This window comes from Branchiostoma belcheri, unplaced genomic scaffold (assembly GCF_001625305.1).
Source record: "Branchiostoma belcheri isolate BF01 breed outbred unplaced genomic scaffold, Haploidv18h27 scaffold89, whole genome shotgun sequence".
NCBI lineage: Eukaryota > Metazoa > Chordata > Leptocardii > Amphioxiformes > Branchiostomatidae > Branchiostoma > Branchiostoma belcheri.
The window spans coordinates 238,042-239,986 of record NW_017804564.1 but is presented as its reverse complement, the minus strand read 5'-3'; positions in this window follow the sequence as shown (position 1 = coordinate 239,986).

Sequence of the window (1,945 nt, the reverse complement as noted above, 5' to 3'; positions counted from 1 at the left end):
AGCGACACTGGGACCGACGCTTAGTAAATATGGGCAGGTGGGTCAGATATATGCGGCAGGAAACCTGTACTAAACTTTTCACGACTACCAGTAAATATATCTTGGTGCTGTTCTGCGCGTTCTCTTCCGCGTTGCGTATAGAAGTGGTTGGACTACTAGCTACGCCTAATTTTGGGCTTATTTGACCTGCAAGGGGAAGTCTTATACAGATGTCTATTGCATCATGCATGCCCGGAGGCTAACTGCAAATTACAAACATAGAAGAACATTGAAACAGAGTTTAAATTAACTTAAGTCTACATGATGAAAGGTAGTTAACGTTAAATACCAGTCGTCCGTGGGTGATGACTTATATAATAAACAAGACTGGCAATGAAAACATACATTGCCATGGCGACAGTGGTTGCTGTTAGGATTATTGTTTGCATGGCACTGCCATCATTCCATGATTTTGAGGAAGACTTGGTACCTGTTAAGTCTAGACAGATACAGTGCACTCCTCCCCTGAGTGTATAGTGAACTAGCCCCGGGGTCACAGAAAGTAGGCCATCCGGGGCAGACAGGTCTTCCCAAGGCTATGGTTCGCAGGAATGTGGGCATATACTAGTAGATGTGGGTCAGAGAAATGCCTGTGGACGTTCCATTCCTGTGGACAAAATGCCTGTACCATTCCTAGAATTCCTGCGAATTGCACACAATACTGTACCATTAGGCTCCTCCCTGAGATGTCGCCAAAAAGCCGAAAGTTTGTTGTATTTTGAGAAACACAGAGAACGCGAAAAGGATTAACATGATCTGACAACTCAAGGTCGTCTATGACGCGAGTATTCATGTAAGAAACAGGAGGAGCCCGTGGGTTCGAACCCACGACCTCCCGGGCCATTCCGCTAAAAGGTCTAGACGACCCCCCGGCCGGATCAGTTGGTTGCGCCTATAACCCCCCCCCCCCCACTGTTACATTCACATTATTTGGGTGATCTCTTGTTGACAGCCACATTGCCCTAAGACTGAAACGTGGCAGCTAGTGAGACTGGTTAGGTGAGGCGAGGTGACCACTCTCACTCAGTTTAAACTTTAACCTCCCTTCTCCTACTCGGTTGGCCTGCAATGATACTCTAGCCGTTTGGTGGTGCTTTTGAACCGTGAGCCTTGGATAAACCAGGTGGAAAGGAAAAGCTTTAAAGCCGGTGTAGAAAATAATCTCAAACCAGTTTTAGCTCCCGACTTATAGAAATGTAGAAATGATCTCGATCCAGTTTTAGCCCACTGAAGAGCTAATCTCCCACTGGTCGTGACAGAGAAGACAGATGCTGTGTACAGTATTTACAGGTTCATTGTACCGTCAAAATTCGCTTAGGATAGTTCCGAGTTTCGACAAGCACAATGAACAGTGGGCCACAGCTTAAGGACTGCGACCCTTTCCAGTAGCGTGCATGTCAGGTGAGCGACAACGGCCGGGATTCGAACTCCCAACCTCTTGGTTCAGAGGCAGGGTCGCTAACCACTGAACTACTCACACTACTTTTAAACAGTAGAATGCTGATGACGAACAGTTTATTGTCTGACGACATTTATGTATATGAGAACTTCATGAACTTGTGACAGGATGAATAAAAATTACGGTTGAGAAGATCGACCAACAATTTATGTTGAGTTTCCCTCTTGTGTTCGAACAAAGCTTGAACTCCGCAACATTAGGCTCTACCAACACAGATGAGCCTTCGATCGAGGATGAATAAAAGTTCTAAACGAGAACTATGCGGCTCCAGATGTCTTACTGAGGGACGACTGTGGTGTGATAGATGTCGGTTAGCTTGAGGAATGAATCCACTCTACTTTATCCTATTTCCAAACCATTGCTACCTTCTCCAGACTATGGTCAAAACGTACGTTATCGCGGCCCGGGTATGATATAAATATATATATATATATATATATATATATA